At 35.8% G+C, this 9,887-nt stretch overlaps 1 protein-coding gene and 1 long non-coding RNA gene across 3 annotated transcripts in view; one reads left to right on the forward strand and one right to left on the reverse strand.

The window, feature by feature from the left end:
* Nucleotides 1–9,887, forward strand: part of ankrd34bb (ankyrin repeat domain 34Bb) — a 41,366-nt gene that overhangs the window by 22,895 nt on the left and 8,584 nt on the right. The window contains exon 1 of one of the 2 annotated variants that reach the window (XM_016663743.1): nt 8,814–9,136. The exons of the other annotated variant lie outside the window; for it this stretch is intronic. The gene's annotated coding sequence lies outside the window, so the exon portion shown is untranslated. Of the gene's footprint in view, nt 1–8,813; nt 9,137–9,887 lie in introns of those variants that run through there. 2 annotated transcript variants of the gene reach the window in all.
* Nucleotides 8,660–9,881, reverse strand: LOC107833749 (uncharacterized). Its single transcript, XR_001659517.1, has 3 exons — nt 9,512–9,881; nt 9,450–9,453; nt 8,660–8,670 (listed from the first exon to the last, which is right to left on the reverse strand). It is a non-coding gene; the product is annotated as an uncharacterized LOC107833749 (long non-coding RNA).

The raw sequence follows: 9,887 nt of genomic DNA on the forward strand, positions 1-9,887 counted from the left end.
AGAAATGCTCTTCCCTGTCAGCCAGTTTATTCCTGGGATGTTTGTGTTGTTTCGAAAGGTGCTTTTCCACTAGCCTGCCTCTAACCGGTTTGGTCTCGGTCCGCCTCGGCCAGATTAGTTTTCCGTTAGCAGATCCGGTGCTGCTCAGCCCGGCTGTTCTCAGATTTTACTTCAGGGGTAGTACTAGCAGGACCGATTGAGGTACTGCACCAAAACCATTTGACAGCTGACCTCATTTATGGATTAGCTGGTGATCTGCGTCACTGCCAACTCCAAAACAACCTTTAGCTTTTAGAATTTAACTTTAGATGTGGGCAGCGGACATGCTATCAGAGAGCTGTATGGAGGAGTTTAATTATGAGGATAACCAGGAGCAGCGGCAGGAACACATGCAGTAACTTTTGCAGCAGAATGACCGTGAATTAGCAGCTCGTTTCTCTGAAATACGGGCAGTAGATACTAAAGAAGACAGAAACGGTGCAGCTCTGGTCAGCTTTCTGATGGAGCTGCCGTTCTGCGTCAACTGTTTTAAACACCGGCGCTACATAATATTAACTTGTGATGTAAATTTTAGTTTTCATTTGGCTTAAAAAATAATAAAGTTTATGCATGGCTATTGGTTTACATCTTTTGACTGCATTGCCTAATCCAAAAGGTTGTAATTACATGCATAGCGAAATAATCAGCTGATATGGGCCTTCATCATTATGTTTGGGCCAGCAATGAATTTCTATAAGACAAAGTTAAATATCTGGGATTATTTTAGTCCATCAGAACCAGAACCTCGAGGTTCTCCAATACTGCAAAACTCAGCAGAGAGTTGAACACAGCTGCTGCTGCTCAAGTCCCGCCCACAATAGTGAGGAGCGGACCGTATAATAGAAAAGTTCACTACCTGGAGTATAAACGCACTAGTAAAAAAAAAAAGTATACTTTAGTATATTAAATTTTAGCATACTTTGATTAATGTACTTAAACTGTACTATTTTGAACAACTTTTTTGTGCTTAGTATATTTAAATAGTATTAATTTACAATTCTTAGTATACTTAGTATACTTTAAAGTACTTTTTTGGAACAACTTCAAGTAGTACTTGGTACACTTTAAGTATACTTTTAATGTAGTATTCAAGAACTTGATTAGTATATTTTGAGTGTACTAATTCTGTCATAGAATTATATTAATATACTTTAAATATACTGCTAGTATATTAGTATTTAAATTGCACAAATTTTATTTTTGATTTGCTGCCATTGCTAATAAAGTACAACTTTAATTACTCATAAAAGTCTTCTTTATTCCTACTTTCCTATTTTATACATTACATGCATAACTACACTACAGTACTTGCATTGTTGTAGGCTACAATTACATGAAAAGATGAATTACACAAGATGTTCAAGGTAATTCAAATATTTTTGTTTTATTACCAACATTGTAAAATTGTCCAATATTACTCAACTTTATGAACTTTACATAAATTATCAGTTTACAAGTCAGAAGTGAACACAATAAACATGAAAATTTAAGTGCGACTAAAAAACAGTTATTACTTTAAAGCACAAAAATAAAAGAACTTTTAAAATTCAAAAACAGAGAATTAAAATAAAAGAACATTTTAATGTGAATATTTCATTTCTATTTTTTTTTTCAATGAAGTGTTCGTTGTTACATTTGCGACAGATAGCTACGCGCACTTCCAAAGCTGTAGAATTTGAATATTCCAGCAGAGCAGCATCTGCAGAACAGAACAGAACAAAAAGATCTTACATCATACATCTGAAAACGGATTGGGTAAAGACATCTTCCGTGTTTTTGTAAAAAAAACTGAAAACAGATCATATTCAGAGAGATGTAAAACTGACAGTGGTGGGAAGTAACGAAGTACAAGTACTTCGTTACTGTACTTTAGTACAATTTTCGTGTATCTGTACTTTACTTAAGTAGATTTAATAATGGATACTTTCTACTTTTACTCCACTACATTTTACAGTAAGTATCTGTACTTTCTACTTCACTACATTTCTACAAAACTGTCACGTTACTCGTTACATCCAAGTCGCGTTGCGCTTTTTGTCCGTTAAAATGTGAAGTTCAGGGTCGCCGTAAAATCCAAAATCACCATTAAAATCCGAGCAATAACGTGACTTGGTGTCTGTTGTCACCCATGGCTTCCACCTTTACTCGCACGCGGAGCTCAAAGACATGCGCAGTGGTTTCCTCTGAGCGGGAGAATGTCTGTCTGATCGTCAGTAATATAATAACTGCATAAATCATAAGATATTTATGATTTATGCATAAAAATCAGCAGCGCTTTGCTTTCACAGACGGTGGGACTTAGTCCAACTTTTAGCGTCACTTGGAAGGAAAGCTTAAAGAAAGGTAAGATCTGTGGACGTGATGTTAGCAAAGCTAGCTGTACAGAGACACATTTGTTGCATCTGCGATGAAAAAAAGTTGTCACTCATGCACTGAATTATTGTGCGGAGGTGTTGACTGAGGTGTTCATATATGGGACAACGCTGTGACCAAAGTGCAATATAGTGATATGATATTCAGGAACGATCCGATTCTTCTGGACGGATCTTTACTGATTAAATTTATTTCAGCTCCAAGTATTTAATATCTATGTGTTTTATGGGAATGTGGATCTTTCAGATCAATTTGAGAAGCAATTTTGATAGGTAAAACTTTATTTTTTTTTGTGACGCGTAGCGCGTGGTGCTGGTCTCGACTTGGTCTTGGGTAGGTGGTCTTGACTACAACTCTGCTACGTGGCTCCTGGTTGCATGTCCTCCCCCACCCACCTTCTTACCTACACCTACACTGAGATGTAATTTAAAACATACTGAAATTAATAATTTAAAGTAAGCATTAAGTGAATTTTAAAAAATTCTATTTTGAGCATATATTTTATAATATATGTGCAAAATATATGAGCATATATTTTAAAATATATATGCTCAAAATAGTATATATACTATTGTGTATATATACACAAAATATCTTTGGTAGACATTTTAAATATAAACCTGAGCAAGTGTATATTTACACTTGAGCAAATACATATTTTGTTCACTTAAAGTATAATTTTATTTAATATATTTCTTAAAAGTGTATTTTGGTACAATTATATTTAAGTGTGTTTAAAGTTATAATTTCGAAATTGGCGCAAGCATACTTTTAGTATACTTCATATATATTTATAGGTAGTATACTTAATACTTTAAAATGTACTTTCACAAATGTAAGTGTTTGAAATATACTAAAGTATACTTTTTTTTTACTAGGGCGAACCGCACATTAACCATTTGGTGCTTGAATTACCAGTGGAAAAGCACCTTAATTCCCTAGTTCCCTTCAGCAGGAACGCACATTTGAAGGACACAAGGGTGGAAGTTTGAATATTAGGACAGGGCCAGTAAACTCTTTCTCCCCCTTTAGCATACTGAGCAGGACATTCACAAGCTTGACTGACAGTGCTAAGACCCTCCTCCTGGTTCTGACTGGGAGCTGTGCATTTCTGTAGACACCAAAAGTGGTACTGGGAGGAGGTGAAGGAGTTTGATTGTTTTAACTGATTATCTGCCTCATCTTGTTTTTGTGACAGTATGGCTACAATCACAAAATAGTGATGGTTTTAACAAGTATTTTAAAAACATATTTTTGTATAAAATTTAAAACCACACACACACACATGCTGGGGAACAAAGCATCGCAGCACTGCAAAATAAGTGAAAGGTTCAGATTCTTTGGGTACTATGTTCAGGACATTCACAGGAGATGGTTTAAAAACTCTAAAACCTGATCTGCAGAGGCAGTGGTAGCTTTATTTGCATGATGCAAATGCTGAGCGTAAACACAAGCTGTAAAAATCTTCACTGTCTGACACAGTCTCAATGTGACAGCAGCTCTGATATACCCAGGCAGGCAAAGAGTTTAAAAGCATTATATACACAAGATCATAAAAGCAAAAATACAAGAACTAGCAGAAGGGAATCAGAGGAGTGCAACAGTGCTCTTATAAATTGATAAAAATGTAACTAATCAGATCTGTTTTACATTCTGCATGTTACTTCTTCAGGACATAAAGAAACTAGATTATTAGAATTGTTGCCACCGTTCTTGAACTCCAGGGCTTCTCAAGGATCTTGAAGTTCTGTCAAAGCAAAAATGTGTGAAATTGTGATCATTTATAAATGTCAGAGAATCACTGGGGCTATTCAAAGCAACTATACAGTATAAACAAGATCTCTGCTGTGTCAGACAGCCTTCACTTTGTATTCATTTCAGTATTTCAGTGCTGCAACCTTCATCATACATTTACAAAGCTGTGAGAGTGCTACAGTCATCTTTGGTAATCACATGTTACTATGGATACAATATCTGAGGTGCTTGCCCTGTTCAGGGCCAGGTGTGGGCTGGAGTTTGTCCCAGCATTCACAATATGAAAGAAGAAGGTAGCAACACACAGATACAGAGGCTGTCAAAAATATTCATACTGCCATAGGTTATTTCCATTTTGTTACGTCACAACCACAAACTTTGGTGAATTTTACTTGGACTAGTGATGCATTGTGATAAATCAGCACAAAGTAGTGCATAGCTGTGACAGTTTTAGTTTTCCACCACACATAGTATTTTGCATGAAGGTCAAAAGATTTTTGGCTCATCTGATGTTTGTGGCACAAGGGAAACATTAGAGATTTCTAATGTTTCCCTATCTGCCGTTGTGAGAGAGCCTAAAGTAAACACAACAAAAGGAAGGTGAGGAATAGATAATAAAAATATATTTGAAAAAAAAAAACCCTAATGTTTAGTGTTTTAATTCTGCATATGGTGAGCTACATGATGTCAAATTCAATCCATCAAAAAGTATCATTTTGATCTGTCGCTCTAAAGAGGACAAAAATAGGGTATTTCCACATTTTAAGCTGTCTGGGGTTTTCCTGAATGGCTCAAATGAAGTAAAATATCTTGGTCATGTGTTGACAGACCGTCTGTCTGATGATGAGGACATTTATCGTCAGGTTCGAATGATATATGCTCAGGCAAATATCCTTGTCCGTAAGTTTGGACTCTGTTCTGATGAAGTGAAACTGAACTTGTTTGGATCATATTGTACATCACTGTATACGGCACATTTGTGGTGCAATTTTAAAAAAGCCAGTCTTCATAGATTGAAGGTGGCTTATAATGACGCACTAAGACTTTTGTTAAATAAGCCCAGATGGACCAGTGCCAGTGAATTGTTTGTATCTACTCACGTCAGTACTTTGACGGCTGTTTTAAGAAAGCATGTATAAATTTGTCATTTAAATGTGTCTAATAATAATCTATCTAATCTTAATTGTAACCTACATTGTTATTTTCTAATTGGGTATGGAAAGGATCAATTTTTATACTGCATGTACAGAACGACAAGAACTAAAAAAAGCAAACATGAAATCTATAACTGCTTACAGTTATAGATAATAGAATTTCTGTAAAAATTACCTAGCTTTAGGGAAAGTTTGGTGCGTGCGAGGACTGAGGCAAACGTAGAGGACTGTGGCAAATGATACAAGTTTTACGTGTGTAGGGTCGGTTGGACCCCATTTCTAAACACAAGGGTTAAAAGTCAGAGAAGATTACAGTGAATAAATTTCAAGCACTCTTTTGTTCCTTCAGCAGTTTCTTTTTAATCCGGGGGCTCATACCTGACTGTTTGTTGACCTCTGTTGCCATTTGTTCCATTTATTATATTACTGATGTTAGTAGTAACTGTCGATCGACAATAATATACACTGCTGCACTCTTCCGATTATGCATTGATTTATAAATGATGTCTTTTTTGTTTTGTTTTTGGTACATTTTATTTCTTTTTTTTTACTTTTTAACTTTTGATTAGTTTTTATGTCTTTATATATACTTGCTATAACATGAATTGCTCATTCGGGGCTTGAATAAAGCTGACTCGCAATCTACAAACACAAAACATTTTTTTAAATTAGACTGAACTTGTCCCTCAACACAAGAAACAATTTCTCATTTCTCAGTTCAGTGGTCAAAATAGCAATGCCATGTATCTCATTCCACTGCCTCAGCACTCAGGAAAAAGAGGTTGCCCTATGTTGAAGTCACAAATGTTAATACCAACATGTTGAGCACACAGGCTTTGTTTTCTGCTGGGAAGTGAGCCTCTGCCCTATTCTTACTTCATTTTCAGTCTATAAGAGTTTTTCGTCCAGATTTGCCCTGTACTGAGTTTCATCCATCTCCCCTAACTGGAATCCTTGTCCCTACCAAAGCACAGCAAGATGCCATCATGATGGTGAACATGGGTACAGTGTGTGCAGGCTGATATGCACTGTTATTATTTACTTATTTTAAAACACAGCTGATTGCCTAAGCAGAAAAGTAGAATTTTCGTGTCGCATCAGACCAAAGCACCGTATTCTGTCTGTGTGCTGTGTTGGAAACGTGGTAAATTACAAACAGGATATCTTCTGATTTTCTTTCTGCCACATTTCATAAAGTACTAGTTTTCTGCAGGCTACTGCTAAACAATGTGTTGTAAGTTTGTTTGTTGTTGGGAGTTTACCAAGATTTATTTTGCTTCTCGAGTTAATGCTTTCATTGTCAGTAAAGCACTAAATGGCTTTCCAGACATGGCCATGGCACCTCAAGGAGTGGTTGATATGTTTAAAGTTGTACCACACTTCAAGTTTGTTCAACAATGTTCTCTAACAAACCACTGAGTCCTTCACAACGTAGACTAATTTGAACACAGGCGGAATCTATTTGCAAATGGTTGTATTACATTTTATAAGTGGGTGAGGGCATGAGGAGATGTGAAAAGGTTCAATGCCTGACAATGCAGGTTGGTCAAGCAGAGTCCAACCTGCATTGACAACAAGCTCAGCTGTGTCCTGTGAATGCTTTAGATAGAAAAGCAACCCAGGTATTTCATGTGCCTGAAGAAACCCTAACAAAAAAACCCTTGTGGAACATGGTCATAAGGCTTTTCCAGAGCCACAACAGAGATGTTATCCTGAAGAAACAACTTCCACGATGCCAGAACAAAAGCCACAATGCTCTAGTGAATCCAATATCCAACTATCATTTGAGCCTCTTTTCAAATACTGAGCTACATTTTACAGTGCTTCCCTGCAGGGGAATGCATGAATGGATGATGAACAGGTTTCTGCAGCACTTGGTAGCATGGTGAGGAGAAAAAGATATAAGCTTTGTTTCTTCAGAAGTTAATGTGTGAATAACCAGTCATTAGATCAAATGACACTGACCAAAATTTGCCTATAGAGACAACAAAGTACATATTCTTTTTTCTATTCTATTCTATTCTATTCTATTCTATTCTATTCTATTCTATATTTACACCCATCTGTGACTGTGTGTAGTGTGAGGACCCATACCTGAGATTGTCCACCAGCTGTTCAAAGAACAGCAGGTGGACTGTTGTTAGGAAGATACTAAGTCAACTACTAAAACAACTGACTTAGCGTGACTCTCTTCCAACAACTGCTTTGTTGTTAATTTAACGACAGGTGATCTGCAAAATATCACTTGTTGGCTCGATCAGTCATATATGACTCTAAATGTATTGAACGATTGAATGTTCTGAAACCATGGTACAATCTCCTAACACTGATTTTTATTAAAGGGGACAAAATTACATAATCACAGAATTTAAATATCTAGGGTGACCCTCGATCCAAATTTGAACTTTAAGAAGCATGTTCAGAATATGACTAATGTCATTAAATTAAATCTTATTAGACATTGTTTCTCACTTGATGCATTCATGCATGCCATGATATTATCCCATATGTCATATTGTGTCACCTATTGGGCTCAGGCTTGAAATAATGTTTAAGACCTCTACAGTCTTTATATAAACAGACTCTAAAAGCATTAGATAAAAAGCTTGAGGTTTCAAATCTGATTTGAAAATGTTGTTGAAATCTGTTCAGGTTTGTAAAGATTAACTGTGTGACTGTGGGTGTGTGCCAGCGATTAAGTCTGTACATGTGTGTTTGTGTACTCTGATTAGAAAGTCACTTGTAGTGTATTTATTTTTCATCAGGAATATAACACCAAGTATGTTAAATTTTAGTATACTTAAGCATACTTTAAGTCAGACTAATCATGAGTATACTTCAAGTTCACTTAGGATTAGTTAACTTAAAGTGTGACATTTTGGAGCAACTAATTTTGTGCTTAGAGTATTTTAATAATATTTAAATTGTATTAAAGCACAATTTGAAGTGTACTAAGTGTACTTTCATGTACTTTTTTGGAACAACTTAAGTTATACTTAGTATGCTTTAAGTATATTGCTTTTTATGTAATATAAACATGTTTGATTAGTATATTATGAGTGTACTATTTTTGTGATTGGATTACATTTAAAATATATTTAGAATGTATTTGCAGTATATTGGCATTACATATTTTATATATTAATAGTGTGATTGCATGCTACAATTACACTTTTGGTTTATTACAATTGCTAATGAAGTACACTTTTTAGTGACTTCATGTTTTATTATTCTGCTTTGCCACTTTGTGCATTATATGTTTCATACACACTACACTATTGCAAACATATCAGGCTACCAGAACACAGAAAGATCAATTACGGATCCAATTAAGGATCAAACTTTCCGACTGAAAAAAATTACATTGTGCTTGTGTACATTGTGTACTATTTTAGTAACACTTTATTTGATGGGGTGTGCATAAGACTGATATGACACTGTCTTTATGAATGTCTGATTGTTGTCATGAAGTGCAATTTGGTAAATAATGACACTTTTAATAAGAATTTGCTTTAAAAGTTGGATTAAAAGTCCATTAAAAGTGCCAACTTTACATTAAAGTGTCTGTTCAAAAGACCCTTAAATATAGTTTAAGTTTGGTGTTGAGTATTACTCTTTGTATTATGTGTTTTCTGTTCAGCGTTACTTTTGTCCCTTAAGGCATACCGTAGTTAGGGCAGTGATGACGTCAACACCTTGCCGTAGCCAGTGTTGCTGATATCTGGTGGGGAAGTTGGGTAACCGAGCCACTGTGCTAACACGTGGGAAAGACGTGCAAGATATGTGTGTTCTCCTTATAAGTGTGTCATTGAGAAGTAAGTTGCAATGTTTGAGTGTTTACTGCAGCTAAATGAGTGATTTGAAGTTTATTTGTTTGCTATTATTTCACCTGTTGCTAAGTCCGAGCTATTTGCTATGTGTGTATTATAGAGCATTGTGTTGAACATATATCTATTCTCAGTGGAGCAGAGGCATGGTTATTAGTTAACTTGCCTTAGTTTGCTTAATAATATTGATTTAGAGGTTTCCTTCTTAGTTTATCTAAGATATAATGGCATGGTGTAATGTGTAATGATAGGACACCTTGAACTTATTTTCTGTATTCTTGTTTATTCTAGGAAACCACACACACCTTCATGTAGACACACATTTATGCCCATCCATGTTCATTGGATCAATATCTGTGATACAGTTTGGAATACAGAACAGTTAATGGATCCTGCCTCGTGTCTTCATTAAACATCTGATGCACCTCATCCAAACATCTGGTCCTGAGCTGAATCCTGGCCTGAGTGGTGTTCTGGCCAACACTCCAGGTTGAGAGCAGTGACAAACCTGAACAGCGCCTAACAGTCCTTCAACTTTAGAACAAACTCACTTACAGTGTCATTATTTACAAAATAATGCAAAGTTGGCACTGTTAATGGACTTCTAATCCAACTTTTAAAGCAAATTCTTATTAAAAGTATCATTATTTATCGAATGACATTTCATGACAGCTGTTGGTATGTTCCTAACAGGTGTTATGACATGTTTATCATGTCAGTCAGGGCCGTGCAGAGACCA

The sequence above is a fragment of the Poecilia formosa genome, unplaced genomic scaffold (assembly GCF_000485575.1).
Source record: "Poecilia formosa unplaced genomic scaffold, Poecilia_formosa-5.1.2 Scaffold441, whole genome shotgun sequence".
In the NCBI taxonomy this organism is placed as follows: domain Eukaryota; kingdom Metazoa; phylum Chordata; class Actinopteri; order Cyprinodontiformes; family Poeciliidae; genus Poecilia; species Poecilia formosa.